At 37.4% G+C, this 23,329-nt stretch overlaps 1 long non-coding RNA gene across 1 annotated transcript; it reads right to left on the bottom strand.

Annotated features, from left to right (window-relative positions):
* Positions 1 to 1,063: 1,063 nt before the first annotated feature.
* On the bottom strand, positions 1,064 to 22,360 carry LOC124304583 (uncharacterized). The gene is made up of 3 exons (XR_006908225.1): positions 22,350 to 22,360; positions 22,079 to 22,081; positions 1,064 to 1,124 (listed from the first exon to the last, which is right to left on the bottom strand). It is a non-coding gene; the product is annotated as an uncharacterized LOC124304583 (long non-coding RNA).
* Between the last annotated feature and the right edge of the window lie 969 nt (positions 22,361 to 23,329).

The raw sequence follows: 23,329 nt of genomic DNA, 5'->3' as shown, positions 1-23,329 counted from the left end.
TGCACGCGAGTTGACTGCCTTGCCTACCTCGTACCTCAACGGCGAGTCCCTTGTACCTATCTACCAACCTACCTACCTACCTGCCTACCTGCCTCACTGACTGACCGAATCCTCTCTCTCTCTCTTTCCTCTATCCTCTATCCTCTATCCTCTATCTTCTATTTTTCATTTTCCCTTTGCGCTCGCCTGCGAGATTATTCCTGATCCCTTTCGGACAAATTGAAACTGTTACGTACGGAAACTGCTTGATGCGCGATTCGCAAGCTCCAGCTTTGACGTACTCACGAATTTAATGAGACTAATTCTCTACGGAATTGCCGGAGTTTCAATCCACATGCGCTGGGAGAACATCTTTCTGGACAAAACTAGACGCGAATTGAGAAGGGAATTAATAAATTTCTAAAGCGGTGGATATCTAAAGTGATTGAGAAAGAACCGCGTCGCAGTGCTGAACGCTGATTTCTTGTGAAATTAACGTTTTGGGATGAACGACGATGATTGGTAACGTGCGAAAATTACTCGGATGACGTTTTTTTTTTTTCTTTTACTAAATCTGATTAGATCGGAATCGAATGACGTCCAATTTATTGCTGAACAAAAATTAAGTCTCATTTTTCACTCAATTATTCAGCAACAGGTTGAAGGATTTTTATCGAAATTCAGTCGGTTGGGATTCTGGAAATACCGCATCGATTGAGACGAAAGTTATTCGAAAAAACGTTCCGCGTCTCGAAAAGTTCGGAGATAATCTGACTTTATTTTATTTATATGATTGAAGTTCGCAACGTTATTGATAATGATGAAGTTTACGAAACACTCGTTATTTCGCAACTTTCGAATAACGTGAAATTAAGTAAACCGCAATACACAGCGTCGAATAACTCGTGCTTTGTAAATTTAACTTCTCCAGTTATGCCGAAGCTGGAAAAATGTTAATTCTTGTGTCAACGTTTCGTTGTAGGTTAAACGTTGCCAACTTCGACCTCGTTCACACATTCATTTTCGGGGTGTGGATTGCGTGGCAACTTCCGTAGGGGTGGGACTGGAATTCGGAACTGTGAAGAGTTCCGAAAGTGCCAAATTCCGGATTTTTTGGTGGCGAAACTTAAAGTAAAGAAATCAAACTTTGACGAAACGACAAAGTTTTGAATGTTGAAAAATGAGAAATCTTAAAAATCAGAGATATCGAAATTTTCAGTTCCGTAAATTTCTGGATTGGTAAAATTTCGCCACTTTGACATTTCTTTGGTTTGGATTTTCCATATTTTTACGTTCGGAATTCCGGTAATTCCGATTTTTGGTTTTTCTGATTTTTCACACCCATTCCTCGAGCAAAATACGCTGTGCGAGTATATTTTAATTTTTGGAATTCTGCTCTCTATCGCAACTTGAATTTTTAGAATCTTGGATTTCGGAACTTTGATCCGTCGGGTTTCCGACCGTTCAAAACTTTGTCGTTTCTTCAAAGTTTGATCTCTTTACTTCAACTTTCGCCACGCCAAATAATTCGGAATTAGTCGCTTTCGGAACTTTTCAAAGTCGGAAATTAAATCCCGCCCCCTTCGGTAGAAATTAATCCTCTAACCTGAGACCAAATCGTAGCCCGCGTTAAGTGGAATCTAGCGAACGACGCGAGAAATTCGCACCTCGCTCGTATCCTGCCATTAGGTGTAGAAAAATCGCGGATATACCTCCACCTACACCTAGACCTACCTTGTAGAAAGGCGGCTCTGCATTCGCGTCGGTGGGAAAAGGAAGTTAGGCATCGGTTCACCGGTAATCTATTTATAAGAGCCGGGCGAAAGCAGAGCTCATGCCGGCACATTCGGCTCTTCCATTTATCACGTGTCCCTAATTGCTCGCCTGCCTAACGCACACCTTCGATATTTTGCCCGTTGTAAACTTTGCGCACGATGCGATGCAACAAGATGCGAATATACTACACGGACTGGACTGTACGCATGACGGGATGTAAATTAGCTTTGAGTAATGATCGCTGAGAGATCGATGTGAAAATTTGAAAACCTTCCTCCAGGTATCTCTCATCGATTATCCGAAATAAACGGTAAAATTTGGTACTGTTAAATTATACAAGTTGAAACAAACATACGCAACGCGATAATGAATTGAATTGGGATTCGTGACCATGGTAATTTAATTGAGGTAAGGATTCGTCGGACATGCTCAAACTTTGTTCATTTTATGCAACGTGATAATGTCATTGCAAAGTCTCAAGTTCAACACTCTTAGATTTCGAAAAATAGAAGCACTTTAAATTTCGATTTGGATGATACGAATTCGTCCTGCTTTCTGCACTGAGAGATGAGATTGTGGTAAAAAATGGAAATAGTTAAGGACCGAGCGGTAACCGGAATTAAAAATATTCCTGCGGAATATCGGCGGATCAAGTACACAGGTTTATTACGTACAGTGCGTATTGCGCGTGTGCGAGCGATTACACAAGTCAACGTCAATTTTCCCTCCTAATTATCGTTGTCTTGTAAATTCTCGACCTTCTTTTTACAATGAAAAGCCAAGCATCGGACACGCGAGCTTTATTATCATCCAGACGCAGGGCTCGCCACTTCCAGTGACAAATTGATAAGGCCTCGAACACGTTTCCGTAGGATAGTCGGTGACGCGGACGTGGGATTTTTTCATCTCGTACGTGTGACACTTGACACGCACACACTTACGCACACACGTGGGTGTCTCTAAGCCCGAACGAGAGTTATGTATTTGAAACGAGAAGATGTTCGATTCACAGAAGGAGGAGCCGGACGGACGGGAGAAGGAAGGTTCGTTGATAGGGTTGTTTGATTTTAGATAGTTCGTACTCCTCCACTCGGCGCGACGACGCGTATTTTGATTGACATCCGAGATATCGGTTTATACGATTTATATATATATATATATATATATAAATATGCGCGTGCTTACGTGTGTATGTATGCGTGTATACGTGTATACGTGTATACGTTTCTTCAAATAATGTGAAAACACGATTTCGTTGCAGACCGTTACGAGGTGCACCCGCCACCATATTCCAGCAGCGTTCAATCGCTTTTCACACTGCGCGCTGCAATATTTGTTTATATACATATACCTGCATATTATAAGAATACTTCGAATCGACGAAAGATATTCGGTGTATAATAATTGAACACCGATAGGTATATATTATGATATACGTATATGTATACTGCAACGTTTAGCAAAGTATGAAAATTAAAACGTTGGATATATTTATCATTGAATTTTATACCTAGTCATTTTTGTTAACATCGGTCTACGAAGTATGAAATTTTCAAAATTTTCATAATACCATATTCTTATCTTCCAGATCGAATTATCTGTCTCTGGTGAAGAGGAAAATTATATTATATACCGTCTCACAAGCTACTTACAGATAATCTTGTGTTTTTGATAATTCAATTTTCGTTTCTTTTTTTTTTTTCGTTATTCGTCGTTTCATCGTTATTTTCTCTAGGAAAATTTGTAAAATATGCCATAAAATCTGTCGCAGAATTTAAGTATTTATACTCGAGACGTAAACTTTTGTACGTACATAAAGTCATGTGGCATGTTTAAAAAGCTCCACTTCTACAGCGATATACGTGTACGTCATGTAACATTGGTACACACGTGCGTGTATACATACGTATGCACGAACATTCATTTCTATATCTGTTCCACATTTGGCACAGTCTAATTAACCACACGGACCTGGAAACTTGTGGTAATTTTTTTTTTTTTATTTTCTCATACGATTAATTGTTGTGAGTTTGTTGTTGTTTTTTTCTGAATTTTCTTTTCATTTCTCTCTCTGTCTTTCTCGACATCTATTTTTTATGATTGTATTTGTACCGCTGTACCTGCACCATAGTCGTGGCGTTTAAACGAAGAATTTTCCTCGAAGAAAATTCTACAGCGCTGAATAAAGTAGAAGAGTGAATTCATACGCGCTTGCAGCCGGTAAGGCGAGGAAACCGGATATGCAAGCGAGTTGGCTTACGCATGCCGCGGCAATGCTACACAGCCTGTAACGCATTCACGTACGTGTTGCAAAACACGCCGAATCGTCATTATTTGCTGAAAAAACTTTACATCCACGGTATACGGGACTTGGTAATTTTAGGATTTAACCGAATTTGAGCGTTGTGTTATGCGGAGGAGGAAGAGAAGGAAGAAAAATCTAGAGGGATAGAGAGATACGTGGGGAAAATGCGGAAGTATGGATTTTTGGACTATAAATTTGCCGAATATCGACGCGTTCAATGTTTGATTGGCTGCAGGAATTTTTGCTACGTTGTTAAAACCGAACGTCGCATCGTGGGAAATAAAATCTACCGGCGGATATCATGGATTTATAGTAGTATGTGTGTGTATATATATATATACACAGTATATACATTTTATGCGGCATTACGTGACGCAATAAAAATTTTTTTGCATTTAAATTCGTGTCATATTTCCGGTACTGTGGATTATAATATTTAAGGTATAATATGTAATCTGAAATACTTATAATATACGTTTATTTGCTACGGTTATAATTTCCTTTTCAAATTACTTGTCTCTCATCATCGTTTTCTGGACAAACGATTTGTCGAGTACTTTCTTTCCTTCACCAATTGTAAGAACCGCGCAAGATCTTACGAATCATACATCGAATTTCTGTCGGGATAAAATTCTTAAACGTACAATCGTAAATTTGACGACGATACTTTATTCAATTAGATAATCGCGTGATTGTAAACACTTTTTATCCCTACAATTTTCCGCACTAATCATTTTAGAACGCATCTCACTACACGCATTATACAACGTATCCTGCACAGATTTGTGCTGGAAATATTGTATTTCCCTGAAGTTGAAAGCTAGCGGCCAAACGTGTTAAAGACTTTGAGAAAATAGAAAATATCAGTTCAATTTTATCCTCATAATTCTGTAAAAGTGTTGGTGGTTCAAGGTATTTCACTAAATTCTGATTCTAAATAGAAAATGATAAACGTTACAACGTTTGGCCGCTAATTCTGGCCGCCAGCTTTAAGCCTCCGTTGTGTTTCCATTCGTCGTTACAATATCATATCATCGATTAATCGCGCAATGATCATGTGTGTGTGTGTATGTATATATATATATATATATATATATACATATACATATACATATATACTTATACACACACACACACACGCAGAATTGCGGATCTTGACCGTGTTTCCTAAACTCCCCCCCCCCCCCCCCCCCACCCCCTTATAAGAATTATTGCACGTTGCTCGAGGGTGCAGCGTTTCGTCGGTGGTAGCAGGGCCCTTGCAATAAAGATTGATAGAGTCCAGCATAGCCAGCAGCCAGCGGGAGGAAAACACTCGAAGCCGCCAACATCATTGATCCGGGAACGGCGGCGGCGGCGGCGGCGGCGGCGAAAAGCAGCTTCGGCTCTCTGACGATTCTTTGTCCCGTTGCCAGGAGGCCGGTAGGAAGCCTTCGGGGACTTTCAGATGCGCCTTCAACTACGCCTACTTGCTTGTCTACCATGTATATATACGTGGTATATATACGCATAGACTCGCTCGGTCAGCGAATATCATACTAGCCAATGTTACGGAGAACCGTAGCTATACGTTTAGATTGTTGCAAAATTATGCAAATTATGTTAAATCGAGGACTAAACAGAAGCTCGAAATTTTTTGTTCCGGTTACCGCTCGGTCCTTAACTATTTTCATTTTTTACCGAAAAGTCTAGTATCCGTTGCTATTCTTCCTCATCCCGATCAATGTTGCGAAAATTCAATGCTCGTGCAACTATAAATTGACGTTAAAGCCTTGTTTGATTAAAAAAGTAGAGTAAACCTCAGAAACTGATTTTGCGTTGCAATTACCAAAAAAGGATCGACGACAGCGCAAAATTGTTATAGGCGTACCTCGTTTATTCCTAATTCCAACAATATTCAAACAATTTTTTTTTAACGACACCTGTTTTACTCAATTTTTTGAGTTACTGTAGCAGATGAAATTTTTCTCGGTGTACGATCAGAGTGGCGATTCTTTACGATGTTAAAAACGAACGCGTCCAACTCTCAGCTGTCTTATTCAAATTTTAATGCAGGGTGGTCACACGCGTGGAAAACCTGGAAATTTTAGGTTATTTAAAAGGAGTCACGGAGAACCTCGAATGGTCGGGGAATTTTTAATTTTTACATGGAAAAAACTAAAAATATCAATTTTCTATCGTGGGAATCAGAAATTAATTTTTGAGGTAACTAGTCTACTTTATTTTCCGTCGATAAAACAAATTAATGAATGACGAATTAATGAAACAGTATCCCAGTTCCTATAACTTGTGATTGTAATAAATTTTGAGCAAATTGGAATAACAAGCTAAGAAATTAGGTACATACGTATCAATAATTTGCGAAAAGTATTTGTCATCTAAATCTTCGAAGTGATTAAACTTTGGTATTTTTGATACGATTCTAATGTTTCCAACAGACTCATTTTTATAACCGAACTGAAGATATTTACAAATTGTTTAAAAATTTATTCGATAAAATTTATATTAGGTATAGTGTCTACAGTTTTAACAAGCAAATGTATACATTTTCTTATTAACATTTGTTGTACTGTACCTACGCTGATCTATTTTTTTTTTTTTTTTCAATTCACTTTTGAGATAAGTAGGTATTAGTGAAATATCTTTCAGACGATCTTTGGAGATCTTTAATGGTGAAAAAAAATAAGTAGAAACTGTAACAATCTGATAAAAACCACCGAAATATTATATCAATTTTAAATGTTTCAATTATAAAAACCCTTTCTCAAAATCCTTCGTTATATCTGCACGACCTCCGAGACTTCCTGTAACTATTCAGAATCACCGCACGAGTTTGATTTATCTGATTCTGAGTCAGCCTCGGCAAATGTGAGGAAAAATACAAGTCCAATCGTGTCGTTGTTTATTTTTAAAACTCAGTCTCGTTATTCACCATTCGTAATTATCATCAGGAAACGGTGAACGTTGTACCAAGAAACGATGAAGCAACTTAACAAGTCTTCGACGAAATGACTCGCTTCTCATTGCTTGGCCTTCGATTCGAACGGGTGCTGGACTCTGATTTGCAGGTATTGTGACCGAGTCGATAATTTTCTTCGCGCGTTCATTCGATTCATATGTATTATATATCCTTTCGTACTGCACAGTCTTATTCTCATCAGCGTTCGAACTTTAGTCATTTCTGAATGAAGCTTTTGACTGTGCCCGAAGTTGTACGAACTCCTGCAAAGAAAAACATAAAATAAAATAAGGGAAATACTTGTGCCAAAGTTGAGAAGTCGAGAAGAATTTAGTTCCACTTATACCGCGTATGAGGAAAATTGAAGTCATCCTACTGAAACGATTAGCGGTTTAACCTATAATTGAAAATAAGAGCAGTTAAGGGAGTTTTGAAGATATGTGACTTATTTATTTCAGTAGCGTCGTGGAAATTTCTCCGGGAAGTTTATGATGTTTTTTTCTCTTAACAAAAAGTCGTTTGTGATTGTAAACTAACCCATACGAATACTTGTAATATTAGTAAATATCTTTAAAACTAACAAATTTCACCTCGTCATTACCGATAAGACCAGTTCGCGTGGGTTGATAACCAATTTTCGACGAAAGAAGAAACAGTTGTAATATCGTTAGTGCAGTTAAAATAATATTGAATTTGTCTAACGTACAAATATCGAAGTAAATTTTTTTTTCAAACAACGACGGTTAAAAATTTTCCTTTCGTAGTGGCAAAAAGGAGATCATTTCTTTTCCCATTACAGATCCGCGTTGGATCTTATCGATCAGGCTCGATCATTCGTAAATCAGACCGGCTCTTGACAAAAATGAGGTACAATTAATTATTGCACCCAACGACGATCCAGAATCGAAAATTTCTCACGAACTTTGCTACCAAACATAACGCCTAAAAATTCGCGGTTACGAAAATTCCTCTGCTTGTGAAATTTGTCCAAGCTTTATCATTATCATTTTGTCAAGCATTCGGCGTCCCCCTGTTTTCATCGTCGTTACGGATTTATTAAAACCTTTTACACGCGTACGACGGTTTGCATCGGACACCTAGAAATATTCGGCGTATAAATTATTGGATACAAACGCGGCCAGCGCGTCGTCTCCATAAAGTGCCGCATAAACTTGACGATTCTTGAAGCGACAATTTTTGGATAAATGTTCGGTAACTTGACCTGAAATTTGTCTAGTTCAATGTCATGTGTTTCTACCTACTTTGTTGTAAGCAACAATCAGTGAACTGTAAAATATTCGGGTTCGTGCAAGAAGCGCCTTTGTTGTAAGTCAAAAACACACAACAGGATCATATCTTAGAGCTCAAAAGTTTCATCAAAATCCTCGATCCATACTCTGCAAGTAATCTCCTCGTCGGCGTCACTTTTTGCCATCGTCTCGCGTGATTCGTCGTTACGCGATTCAGTCAGGGCATTTTAGTCATGCTCGAGCTGAACTGCATCGATGACTCTGGGTATGTGATATAACGTAGAGAAAACGAGGTGTTTCCAAGAAATTGATAGGCAGGCTTGCAGTTACGTTCCGACTTTGTTCCTTCGCCATCACGCCTGCGGAAGTGGTTCGGTATTGCTGTTTTTCCCCTCAATGTCGGCCATTCGGGTTCAATAATCCCAAGTCTCGTGCGTTGTACGCTTCTTAAATTTTCTTACTTTTCTTTTCCTCCTTCTTTGTCCCAAGGTTGGCTTATTTACCCCGGGTACGCGACGATAAGCGGCCCGGGTATTTCAGCGGGCTCTGATACCTGAAACCGACCAACAACCTCGGAACAACAGCCGCCCGTCTCTTTTCTCGGTAATTCGTAATCGGAAAATGAAAACCAGGTTGTCTCGCTTCTTCAACTTCGAGGAGTAATCGTTCCGTTCCAACTGTTTATCCGTTTTATTGTATATTTTAGATGTACGTTGATTATTTTCCGGAATACGAGCAAACCATAACGACCATTCGATAAAACTACAATCATTACTTTGTTGTAATTTATATCGGGAATCAGATACGGCTTTGACGGTTTATTTCTATTTTTCAACTTATATCATAATCGACGATAAGATGCGAACTTGTTTAACGATTATTATATTTTCAAACAATTCTTTAATAAACGTGTTTCAAGGAAACTGCGTCGATTTACTTTCAGCCTGTTCGACCGCGTATCTTTTAAGCGAATAACAAAAATGTGGAACATATGTTGAATAATTCATTCAACCGAAGCTAATCGATTTATATTCAATTAATACAGTGACCCGTAATTAATGTACGTGTAACAAGAATTTCCGTAAAAACCATGAATCTCATCGAGTTCGTCGAAAACATCCGATTTGCAGAATACATAATTATACGAAGCTTGTATATTATTTTATACGCATGACAAGCTTTTGAAACATTTGATTTATCAAATAAATAGAGTATCATTTTATGGATAGAGAACTTCAATATAACTCATCGAAACGTGACAATTCGAATGCCGTCGATGTGGAAGAAAGAATTTGAAAAAAAAAAAAAACGACGAATAATAATTAAGCTTCTTCGTTTATATCTTATACTAAGAGTATGCATTATTTTGGCGTTTAAAAGGTATTCCGATTTTCTGCGCTTTTATCTCTCAAAACTTTGCTCAGATTCTTTCCTCTTTTTTACTTAACATCCTGTGAGACGACGGATGACGCATATGATAATATTGTAAATCACAATCATTGCGTATTAAAAATCGTGTCTTCGACATATCTCTCAACAACATCGAATCCAATTAGTGAATTCACGCATTACTTGCGTATCGAATTTATCCATAATTATTACAGCAATGACAGCATTTTTAATTACGCAATTGCACAGCCTGCGTATGAATTTTATGTGCAAGAGACGCGCGGTGAATTTTATTTTCGCTTGTTTTCTTCCTTCCGTTCTTTTTCTTTTTTTTACATCTTTTTCACCTTCTACCGTTATCGAACGAAGAGTAGAGAGAGAGAGAGAGAGAGAGAGAGAGTCTGTCGCAGCCTCGGGTGAAAATTTTCTGTGTTTACAAGAACTTGAAATCGCTCTGTAGATATTGAGATAAAATACTGAGGTATATATATATATATATGTATATACACCTAGCCAGCTTGTTTATTGCCTTGTGCAGCGGTGATTCTGACCAACCGATCGGTCAGGATTTCCCAAACTGACGTCAAACGAAATGCGAGATAACCGGGGGAGGTAGGCGAGAATCTTAGTTGTGCGGAAACTTGTACAAGTATGTTATGTATATAATACGAATACCTACACAAGGCTGAAGTTTATACTTGACGCTTTAACGAAATATCTATAATAATATCATATTTCAATATTTTCCAACTTTAAAGCGATTTCAAGGTATACCCTATAGTTGGGTTTGAAAGGTATAACGAACAGGCCCAGGATTAATATGCAAATGCGACAGTTTTTATTTGAATAATTGTCAATCCTTGTTCGGTTTTATACGTAAAGCGTGGTGTTTAGCGCCAGGAAATGTAGTTTCTATTTTTCGTATTTTAGTTTTTTAAGTCTATATATTATATGTACATATTTTGTAATTTTTAACACATGTATATCCGGACCCTATTAATGAGTATAATCTAAGAGAAATTTTTAGGTCCGGTTACCGCTCAGTCCTTAACTACTTTCATTTTTAACCACAATCGAAAAATATAGTTTTAGGGAGAAAATGAAAATTAGTTCTCCAGCCGTTACCGGAAAGTCTGGTATCCGTTGCTATTCTTTCTCGTTACGATCGCTGTTGCTATATTTTCTTGCAAATGTTGCGAAAATTTAGCTGCTCGTGCAACGATAAATCGACGTCAAAGCCTTGTTCAACTAAAAAAGTAAAGTAAACCTCAGAAACTGATTTTGCGTTTCAATTAGCAAGAAAGGATCGACGACAGCGCAAAATGGTTATAGGCGTACCTCGTTTTTCCAAATTCCAACAATGTTCAAAGAGTTTTTTTAACGATACTTGTTTTACTCAATTTTTCTAGTTACTGTAAAAAAATGAAACTTTTCTCATGCACTGCATGTATGTTTTTCCTCACGGTACGGTGCGCTGGATTTCGAACAATCCTAAAGTTGGCAAGTAATTGTAATTTTCATTTAAAAATGCATGTTCGTACTGTAAATTAACGAAACGTGTTAAATCTCAATGAAGTATCAAGTATAGCCGCGAGTGTTTTAAAACGCATTGAGTTTCCTCCGCTCGATCTTGATACAGGAGATGCAATCAATAATCTAGCGCGTGACAATTACGAGTCGAGAAAAAATTACCCCGCGTGTGCAAGATTTGATTTTTCCTGTATATATATAAGTATGTATATATATATATAGGCAGGTAGGATATTACATACACGTTGCATTGCAGTCATGCGATAAATGCACCGTCCTCCATACAATGCGGTACGTACAACACAATGAATAATTCGGCGATAAGTAGCTGTCGAAGATGCGGGAATAAAACGCATTTAACACACCTGCTGCCGGGTTTTGTATCATACAATGAGTACAATGTATCAGAGTATTATACAAAAAAGAGAGAGGGAGAGAGAGAGGGAGCGAAAGAGAGAGGAGAAGAGGATGAGGAATTCCTCGCGTTGCACAAAAACGATTGAATAACAGAGGAGAGTAAATAATAGAGAAAAATGAAGTAAATTGAAGTCAAAGAGAATAAAATGAAATGAAATAAAATAAAATGAAAATGAAAATCGGCGAGGCACAAAACGATCGTGAAACGTTTAAAAGTGGCGGCGCACGCGAGCCGCGGTCACGCAACGATAAAAGAGCAAAAGATTCGATACCGCAGGTCTACTTGTCTCACTCTCACTCCCTCTCTCTCTCTTCTCCTCCAATGGCAAAGAGGGGATTCGCAAGCTTTTTCAAAAGGCACGATCGGCGACGTCGTCGCATGATATACGAACCAATCAGATGTTACGAAATTTTTTCATCGTACCTAACCCGCGTTACGATATCCAAATATGAAATTACGGGGCGTCGCTAACCGGAAGTGCAATTGTGTGTCGTTGTTTCAAGAGGGCGAGCTTAAAGCTCGAGGCTTACTTATCGCGCTGCATTTCGTGTTTCACGCGTTACGAACGTTTGTAATTAGAGGTAACGAGTTTTTCTGTCGCAGGGTATTTACGGACAATCGTATACCTAATTTTATATTTTTCAGTGGGTTATGTAGACAAGTGTGCCAAATTTTGAGTTTTTCGCTAATTTCTCAACACGTGATAATGCAGGAGTAAATGAATCGCTGTACAGTTCAATGTTCATTTCCAGTTTGTCGTGTAGAAAAAAAAAAGAAACATTTAATTGAGTAAATTTCCCGTCAGTCGTATTTGGACAAAACTTGAAAGCAAGTACTGGTAGCGTATGTGTATACATGAAAATTCTTTAATAATCTAATAACGAGGCCTCGAATAGTAAATTATACATACGGAACTTGGTAATTTATGGAAAAATGAACGGAAGCGTAAACTTGAGACTAAATATCGCGCTCGTGTGGAACGTATTAGGGTGGTTTATTTGTTAACTTTTTTTTTTCTCAAGGTGTCACTCAAGAAATTTGCGACAATGACCGAGAAAAAAAAAACAAAAAAAACTGTCGTAAAATCTGGAGGAGGTAGAAAAATATTTATAGATCGCTACCGATTGTTGAAATATTTTTTTTATATTTTTACACATAAAAATGAATAAAAAATATCACAGTAATAATCGGTACCAACCTCTAAATATTTTCCTACCTCCTCTAGGATTTACGACAGTACTTTTTTTTTTTTTTTTAACCAATATTTCGAACGGGACGTTAGAAAAAAAAAAAACAACAAAAAAACTTGTATCTTAGATGAAACGACCTACGACTTTAAAATCATTGTCAAAGTGATCGGACTGCAGGCGCCACGGCTTACTCCGATTTATCCTGAATCTTTCGAAAGTTTGTTAGACGACTCCTCCGTTCGTCTTCGTCTTATAACGTACCTCATTTTTGTCCAACCTGGTAATTTCCGCCGTAAGTTCCGCTATAACTTGAGCACATAGATCGGCACACAGAGTAGATTGGACGGGTGTGAATGACAGGCAGTTCGCTACAACCCCCAGAAATGGTTCGTTCATTCCCGTGCACAGAACCCTCGTTAGCCACGGGGTTCGTTTGGTGTTGTCCCGGCTATATCGACCCGCGAACTTGAAAGCCGCCTAGCTCCGATACGTCGGTACACTGCGAGCCTAGCTTTATGTCATTATATGCGAAAGACTTTAAAGCTCGTTCCGTGGCCGAGTCGCGGTGATAATTCGGGACGCAGCTTGGCGAGGTGGTGGTTTTTTTAAAAACCAGATGATTTGGGAAGATCGAAGACGTTGAGAGGTCGAGTCACTGTCAATTGTATCGCAATTCGATTCCGAAACTCTGACATAGGTATGTATGATTTTAGAACCATATCAGAGAGTATTGCAATGGGACTACGCGAGTAGAAATTTAACGCCTACTTTGAAACCTACTTAAGGTTTGAAGATGGTAAAGTAGCTTCTTACTTTGACGCTAAAAATGTCCGAAATATCCTGCTTTACCAAGCTTAGGCTCAAAGTAGGGTCTGTTTCGAACCTTGTTTAATCCTCAAGAGGTGGTACGGTTCAATGCGTCGAATGAATGTTGGAATTTTGTATTTATATTAACCTGGAGCTCCTCTCGTTAAAATGGTTTCTGTATTCGTAATAACGTTGAATAAATACAGCTGAAATGCGATACTTGATTTTCAAACGTTATTGAAACTCATCGAAATTATGTCGAAACAGCCCTTGGATCGTTCATTGCGAACACTCGAATGTAGCTGTAATAGTGTATCTATATATGATGAGTTACAGGTCCAATGCTGGAGCTGTAGATCGAACAGCGTCGAAATAGGTTCAATCTTCTACTAATTGTAAGAGCGTCAAAGTAGGATTCGGTAGTTTTATCTTTAGGAATTGGAGTTAAACTCCAACGTAGGATTTCTTCTTAAATTTTTAGAAGCTAGAGGGTCAATGTAGAATTTCTGGATTCGGTTTCCTTGAAAGTAGGTTTTATATAAATCTCGGTAAGATCAAATGTAGTCACTAAATATCGACTATCGTTCAAATTCGATGTTTCAAACGAAACTTTGGTCATAACACGTCCTTTCAGCTGCTATTTAACGGATCGCAAACTACCTCAACTCGCGATTGATCAAACTTGACTAACGAGACACAAACAATCGCTAATACCGTTCTCCGTACAACGGAAAAATCGGTTATCAGACCAAAAGGTTCACAACGCGAATGACCCGTGAAAAGGTTAAAATTATCGAAACTGGCCTGAGTATCGTGGTGAAAATTTGAGTTTTCGATGAAACTTGAGGCACGCAACAAACCGTTAGCGATCAGAAATCATCGTCGGATATCTTTTTTTTTATCGTACCTAGTTTCATTGTCCTATCATCATCATCCAAATCGTACAAAAGACGAACTATAATTGTATTTTAACTGCGATCGCGACAGCTTTTCCTCAAGCTTTACTTATTCATTAAAACGACACCGAGACGACGACTAGCTGCTGACTTGTGCTCCGCACACGCGCACACACACAAAAACCGCACGCAGGCAGAGAAGTAGAAGAATTTACGCCGCTGACGTTGCAGCCCAGCAGCACAATGGTTCCTGTGCAAATGCAACGAGGAGGAGGCTTTTGCATCCGCGGGTAACGCGAACGAGCTCGTTGAAATATATCTCTACGCATTGTGCGTAGGTTATATATATATATAAAACATATGTATACATACCTGCAGCTATAACGTATGCCAAGCAACCACTCCCTCTCATGCTGAAACTCGGTAAACCAAAGCACCTTATAGGTAGGTATGTACCTCTTACACTTCCAACGTCTGGAGCTGTTTGTAGGCAAGAATGTGCGAGGCACGTATATATACATATATATACATATATATATATATCTGAGGCAAAAAGGCCCGCGAGGTCTCCTTCTTCTTCCCTTTCTTCTTATTTTTCTTATTTTTTAACATCGTCGAATCGCTTCCTTCTTTCTGATCTATATATATATATACATATACACACGCACTCACGCACGCAAGCACGCAAAGACACGGTAATAATTTACTCGCTGAACTCACGTGACGATAAGTTTTGTGAATTAATTATAATTGACCTGAATTAATCAGAGTCAACTTAATTATCGATAATTAATTGAATATATACGAATTAACTGAAATAATGAGAATTGAATTAGAAGTAAACTCAATAATTGAAAAATCAAGTCAAATTGATTTGATTTAGTTTTGATTCGTCACGTGTAGTTATCTGTTTATAGAGGGATGAAAAAGTTGAAAAAATTTAAATAAAACAAATTTCTTTGAATCGAGAAAAATTAATTTAAATTAACAGAAAGTGCAAGTCAATGAGTGGAAATTTTTTGAATTCAAACTCACTTGGATTGGAATGAATTATTGCGAATGGTTGGGAAAAAAAAATTACGAAATTCGTAAATTGAAATGAATTAAGTTAAATTCTAGATCTGAATTTTAAAAAAAAATAATAATTTCGATCAATTCAGCTACAAAAATTATTGTATCACTCCTCGACACCTAAACACGTCCTGCAGGACTATCCGGGATTTATACACCCAGTTGATCGTTCGGTATTCTATAGTTGTATAATCTGTGCGATGTATAGGGAATGCCGCTGACAACAACGAGCCTACTCACGCTTTTGGTATGCTCCGTATAACGAACTCATCCCTCCAGACTCTTACATAAACCAGCTCGACTTTGAATCATCACCCGGATTGTATTGTGTATTGTTGAAAAGGCTGAATTTTCTTTACCACTGAGATTATCTCGTTAATTATATAATAATAGGTATAGGTATGCACGCTCGGACGTGGCTGAAGCTAGTAATGTTAACGTAACGAAATATCTAGATGGTATTGACAAAATGTTTGATACATTGAAAATTTAATATTACTTTCAAGGATGCTGGTATAGATTTCGAAGAATTATGAATATTTTACTTTGTTTTATTTTAGACAATTAATTCTCGAGTTACGAAGTCTATGATTTTTACTCGATAAGAATTGAGGATATTTCCTTTTTCCATGCGCCTTATGATTATTATGTTTCATCCAACTACGTTTATGCAATAGGTTCTTCATTCGGATCTCCGAATTCTCTCGATGACAAAGAATTTCAAAAATTTTAACCCTTGTGTCGCGCACCTTTTTTGCCCCATAAAACTAGTGTCAGCCGGTCGGGAAAAAATTTCGGGATACTCCTTAACTGCGATGTTTCAAGGCAAGTCACGTATTTTCAGAAAAATGAAATTTTGAACGTGAAAAAAAAATTCACAGAACGGAAAAATATCGGAAAATGGATCATTCTACTAAAACAAAAAAAAAACATCCAACTCACTGAATATTCAATATTTTTTAGCTGAAAATTGACCGAGTAATAACTCTGAAGACACGTGACAGGTATTTGAGAGAAAAAAATATGGAGATACTGCGCGATGAAAAAACGTATTCATTTCAGTGATTGAAGTTGAATATTTGAAAAAAGAATTAATCAACGATTTTTAAACGTGATGTTTCATTACTTATCTTTGATCAAACAATCAGATTATTTCGTATGTTTTTTGGAATGAAAAAACACAAGAAAAGCAAAGACGACGCTTTCTTCTCAAAGCAGATGATCGTTCCAACCTTCTGAATTGCAACAATTCTTCTTGCAAGCCCGATATTTAAGTACACGCGGCTTCGACACAGCTTTCTCTTATTGCTTCGAAATTCGCTCTTCTCATACGACGCGGAATGATCTTCGGCTATGGTGCATGATTTAGGCCCGTACGCTTCCGTGGATTCGTATGATTATAAAATTTTGCCAAAGTTATCCTATTAAAATTGAGCGATCGATCCGAATTCATTCAATACAAGGTGTGTAATTTCAACGAATCCAACAGGATTACCTTATACGTTCAATTTTACGTTGCGTACCACGAACAATGATTTTTTGTAAAATTATACCTCTTATCCATCGCGAAACATGTTTATTTATTTATATGGTAACTAGACAAGCGAACGCCTGTGAATCCTACGTATTACATGTATAATTCGTACACGTATCAACTTCTCCCCCCGAAACGTTACGCGCCCTCATACCGTGCGCAGAGCTTCTTCTGGCCTCTTCTCAACTCATATCTACGTATACGTATAGCATGACATAGGTGTACGGAAATATTGCGCACGCGTGGGTATGTGTGCGGCGTTAAAAAGCGTACGTGTAGCAAGTGCCTTATCAAATAGCGGGCGTCTAGGCTCCTCCTATGCGAACGAAATGGGTATAAACCTGGGACGTCGGTTGGCTGCAAGGCAAAACTACGCATCCGCGCCGTCTCTCTCTCTCTCTCTCTCTCTTTGTGCGAGTCGCTGACACGCCGCGTTTGCGTTGAAAACATGTAAAATCCATTGAGAAAAGATGCCGCCGCGCCCCCGCGATCTTTCACATATTCTAACTCTGTTTAAAACGTCACATACATGTATACGTATAACATATGTATAACGATACTCTTCGTATATTATTACAGGATGATTTTCTTTACCCCCCTCCCCCCCATCATCTCTCTCTTTCTCTCTCTCTCTCTCTCTCTTGAACCGTCCTATAGACGCGACAATCATTTGCACGTATGCATTTTTCACCTCGTTCAATGAAAACCCCTGCACGCCCACCGTATATACTTTGGAATTAATTTATCATTATCATTCGGTTGGACATCATCATCATCATCGTCATCATCGTCGTCGTCGTCGTTGCGTGTGGAAATTTTCGGTAGTAATAATGGAATTTCAATTGCGGAAAATAATTAATCCTGTCAGCTGCGATCGGATCGATTAATTTTATTTTCCGATTATTGTGATCATGGTGAAGTTTGTAACGTTGTTTTAATAATGGATTTAAAAAAAAAAAAGAAAACTTGTTATTTCGCAATTTTAGGATTATCTGAAATTTAGGAAACTGTTGGACGGTTAGAAAAAAAATATCCCAGCATATCTGCTAAATTTTTTTTATTGATTTGATTATTTTTTTAATCGAATACCAAGTGAAAATAAAGGAAAAATTACGAATCACATGTTAGTATGACAATTTGAATGTTGGAAGTAAAAAATTTTTTGTCATATTCACTAACGGAAATTTAAGCAATAGTACAAATAAAAAGTGAACCTGATCGGACATTATCTTTAGTGATATTTCGCTGACAGTGTAATAAAGCACGAACAAACTTAGAATTAGATTTTTTAAATTCAACTTTTCCGGTTATTCGAATGGTGTAAAATAGTAATTCTTTTTTCAACGTTTCGATACGATAACGTTAATAACTAATTCAAAAGTTTAAATTTTAACGTGTTATGTAACCCTGCATAGAATTAGTGCGAAGTTTTTTCCTTTCCTTTTCTTGCGCAGTGATTTTCCTTTTGCGACATGTTACATACCTACATATATATATATTTTTATTTTTATTTTTCCAACTTCAGACAAGGTACATTTGATTGAACTTCGTGATTGCAGGTTGTGTTATTTTCTATTCCAAGCGAGTGGAAAAAAAATAAATCGATTGGACGAAGTATGGAGTTGCGCTTTAAGCACGATGACGAATTTGCGCATATTATGCACACATATTTTGTCGTCTATACGCAGGTAATATAAGGTATTTGTAAACCGGGTCAAAAGACGTTTCATGACATAAATTTTCTCACAAATTGCGGAAGGCTTGTCTATCTAAGATCTTACAATTATTACAAGTCTGTTTTTTTTTTTTTTCTCTCTTTATAACGGTACGATTCACAGAACTTGTTACATGCTAGATTTATACGACGGAACTAATTGTAAGTCTCGGGGGTATACACGGGATAATTATTTCTTGATTAGCATGCGCCAGTGAATATTAAGATCATCGAGATTTAGATGAAAATTAGAAATATACGCATAACGTTTTTCACACTCGACTCTTTTTTCACGCCCTTTAATTTTTCGGAGAAGCTGTTGAATCATGTAGTATGTGTATCGTGGACGCGATGAAAGAAATTTTCAGTTTCTGAAGTTGGTATTAAACAGGTTGCTAGTTGCGGGGTTGTAGAAAATAAAAAAAAGTTGATCGTTATTCGGAACGTCGGATTCAAAGTTAGTGTATCGCGGTAGAAGTATTACAAAAAATTTAACCGTATTGAGGAAAATTTGGTCCCGGTGAACGAAATTTCCGGGTTAATATAAGCCCGACCAGGCACATTATTTTCACACAACGAAAGAGTTGAGTTGATTTTGTAGTGCGTGGGAAACAGAATGTTACACCAATGTCCGAGAAAAGGTTTGAAACCACAATCCCATAGATTCTGTTGCGATTGCTATATCAGATCTACGCAGCGAAATAATTTCGTAAAGATTGAAAAATGATTGTTTAATTTTTGTAACTGAAAAAATTACCGTTCGATTGTAATTTATGTTACATGAATTAAGAGTCAGTCCAAACAACGACAAAGAAATATGCCGTTGCGATTCGACAAGCCGATTCAATCGTATTAGACCACGAATGATTTAGTTCTGCTGATTATACTAGACGGATGTCTCGAGCCTCTCCTAATAACTGCACATCTTGCTTCTCTTGCGAGAAAGGATCTTCGACTCGTCGCAAATAGTATTTTGCCACTCGAACGAAAAAATTATGCAGACTTACCGTGTGGCCTGTTATTTGACAGCGGTAATCGATTGGTAGTTCTCGCGATTTAGTAAATTTGGATAATCTTTATCCACCGAATGAATTTAGTGAACTGTATGATGCAACTCGGTCGAATCTATCGGAGGATATTCGATATTTTAATGATACGATGAAAAACGTATTATTTCGTTAAATCGACTAAATTAATATCGAGAGTTTTCGTATTTACAATTATATTTTATTCCACTAAATTTTTTTTTGTCCAATTTCAAAAACAATCGTTTCATTAATTTTGGTATTTACAACAAAGTATTGCGATCCCGAGAGAAATTTTTCAACAAAATTCTTCTACGAATTGGTTGTGTGTTTTTTATTTTTATTTTTTTTTTTTCTTCTCAAAAAGGATAAACTTTTCTCCGAGTTTGAGTGTAAAACGTACGATCCTCTCGAAAAATTGGTACAATGTGTAAGAAACGAAATTAGAAATATAGAAATTGGACTGATTTACGCGCCCCCCCTCTTTGATGTGAAAAACTATCGATTTTCTAAAAAATTTACCATTTTCTTTTTCCTTTCCTTTGGTGTTTTTTTGTTTTTTTTTTTTTTTTTTGTTCTTTTTTGCCTCAGTCGACGAGACTCGCGAAATTCCAACAAGTTGTATTTTTCGCGCGATAGTCCCAACAGCGGCCTTATTTCTAGTCCCCGATCTCGCCCGCCGCGCGTTTTCGGCCCCGTGAACGAAACGCTCTTATATATTATATATATATATATACATATATGTATATATATATATGTATATATCTATATGTATATATCTATATCTAGATACCTACGTACGCGTTACACACGCGCATGCATATGCATGTGGAAACGCGTCGCGGGATGGAATGAAACAGGTTTTCGAGTTAGGTCAGGCCTCGGGACCGAGGTGGGCGACTGAGTGCCTGCCTCTACCTGTGCCAGGGGCGCTCTTTAGGGTGGAAAACGTTGAACAGGTGCTACGAAAAATCCCGAATGGGACCCACCCAACCTCCCTTCCGCCCCGACGTCCTGGCCTCGCACTGAATACAGAATGAGGAACCGGGGAAATATAATTATAATAATTTATTCGTTTTGTCCGCGCAATTAGTCGCCCTTTGTTTCGATAATTGAGTGGTGAAACATAACAAAAAAAAAAGAAATAGAAAAAAAGAAAGAAAAAAGTCTAAAAAAGACAGTGATCAGGAAACCAAAGAAGGGGGAAAATATAAAACCACCGACGCGTTGTAGGAATAAAGTAAAAAAGAAATATTTCACCTTGCAGGTAATTGTACTTTTATTCGTACGTATATGAATATTTTATTGTCAGAAATCAGCATCGATAGTCATAAATCATGGGTCGATTGAACCCACATATGCAAACAAATTGTGAGATATGATAGTTTGTTGTTGTTGTTGTTATTTTTTTGTTTTTTTCAGTACGCACGTTCAAAGTTACGTAAGTCAGAGTTGAACGAAGAATTAACATATTTTAGACCAATTCGAAATGACTAATTCCAATTATCAGAATTTGAGAAATATGACTTACCTAATCTTGCATATCCTTGTACGTACAATGTTGCGGAAATGAACAGCAAAGAAAAGAAAAGAAAAGAAAAGAAAAGAAAGAAAAATTGCATTGTTATACGTTGCACGATTACTTCAACCTTATACGCGTGCGTTTTTCACAGTGAATATATATACATACATACATACATACATACATGCATACATATATATGTAATAAATATACATATTTATTATTTATAGGTTTTAGGTCGAGTCACGAAGTTCAACTTCGTTTGTTATATAAAACAGGCGTGAGACGCGCGGTGTCGATTTTTTTTTCATCCCTTCCTCAACTTTTGTGTTTTATTTTTCGCTTTTGTTTTTTTCACTCAGTCCTCCTTCTCCAACATTTTTGTGTACCTTGTTCTTCCTTTTTTTTTTTTTTTTTCAAGAGCCAACGCGATAATTCACTTTGTCTCACTGCACGCGCTTGCACAGGGTATATATATATATATATATATAAACGAATACACCCGACACCTATTTCTAAGCACACGTATGCATGCGACGAGCTAAACAACGCCGGCTCCCCCCCCCCCCCCCTCTCCCCCCCCCCCTCATCTTCCCTCAATTTCTCTCTCCGCGGGCCACACGACTAAACACGTACCTCCGCACCTCGAGACAACACACGCCGGCATTAACTCACGCCTACCATACATAATGTACAAATAGGCATGCATCCACCAACTAGGATGATGTCAGTCTCTCTCTCTCTCTCTCTCTTTTTTTCGGTACGATGGCTTAACACTCGAAGAGGAACCGCCACTGCTTAATTTTTCAATTTTTAACATACCGCGTGAAATTTTTAGGCTCAATTTTATGCCCTCGTTTGACCAGCAATAGCCGTTCTCCTTTCTCCCCGAGTGCTTTATATCCTATACAGGTATATTATATATGCGGGTATACATATACATATGTATATATATATATATGTGTGTATGTATAAGAGACCTACAACCCATCGCTTCTCTCTACTCGTCCTCTGTTGGCTCACGAATTTTTCGTTTAACGAGTTTCGCTTACGTCTCTTCGACCCTATGACACATTTGCAATCGCTATTCTTATTTGCACTCGTACGCATTTTTCATCATCGTAAACGAAGCCACTAGTTTCGAATATTAATCGAAAATTCATTCATTATTTTCCAAACGTTTTATTCCTATTATTTATTTATTTATTTATTTTTTCATGTACCAGTTTATAATTTTTGCACGACTGTTATATATAGTAAATAAATAAATAAATAAACAAAGAAATATATACATATATAGTAAAAGTAAAAACGTAGAACAGCAAATGAATTCCAAGCTCCGTGATGACGATAATAATAATGATAATGATGATGATGATGATGATGATGATGATGATGATGATGATGATGATGATGATGATAACAATAATAATTAACGGAAGGTAAATCGAAAGTGTACAATAAACAGTATTATATACACCTACCGATAAGAATTAAATAGTCCCGGTCATTTATCAGTCGGTACTTTCTTTATGTTATATATATATATATATTGTCTTCTCATTCCGCGGGCCGACGACCTTATATATATGTATAATTGTATATATACATATATATATGCATATACATATACATATAATGTATATAAAAACCCCGGCGGTGGTTAAACTTTGTTATACATGCCTAGGTACGTACATATATGTATATACATGCATACGTATAGCGCATGTTAACATGCACGCTGGAAAGTCAGGCGGCTCGCCTCTCCCCCACCCCGCCATCCCTCAATCACTTCCTTCGGCCTTGACCGAGAAAATTCAAGGGTGTTCCGACAAAAAATTCATTTGTTACAGTGAGTAGGAAAATTGAGTAAAACAGGTATCGTTAAAAAAAACTGTTTGAATATTTTTGGAATTAGGAATAAACGAGGTACGCCTAACCATTTTGCGCTATCGTCGATCATT

Source organism: Neodiprion virginianus, chromosome 5, assembly GCF_021901495.1.
Source record: "Neodiprion virginianus isolate iyNeoVirg1 chromosome 5, iyNeoVirg1.1, whole genome shotgun sequence".
In the NCBI taxonomy this organism is placed as follows: Eukaryota; Metazoa; Arthropoda; class Insecta; order Hymenoptera; family Diprionidae; genus Neodiprion; species Neodiprion virginianus.
The sequence above is the reverse complement of the archived record's forward strand: the minus strand, read 5'-3'. Positions and strand labels throughout refer to the sequence as shown.